The following is a 211-nucleotide window of genomic DNA, read 5'->3' on the forward strand; positions in this document are numbered from 1 at the left end:
AAACGATTTAGGCCAAGGTGGAAAAGAATGGCGCGATCAAGAATGAATTGGATGTGCACTGTGACCAACAACGTATAACAATGTACAATAGTCCGGTCGATACAGTCACTACACCCCACATACACACACAGGCACACACACGCGTATACACACGCACACACACACACACACACACACACACACACACACACACACACACACACACACACAC

The sequence above is a fragment of the Octopus bimaculoides genome, chromosome 6 (genome assembly GCF_001194135.2).
Source record: "Octopus bimaculoides isolate UCB-OBI-ISO-001 chromosome 6, ASM119413v2, whole genome shotgun sequence".
Classification (NCBI taxonomy): Eukaryota; Metazoa; Mollusca; class Cephalopoda; order Octopoda; family Octopodidae; genus Octopus; species Octopus bimaculoides.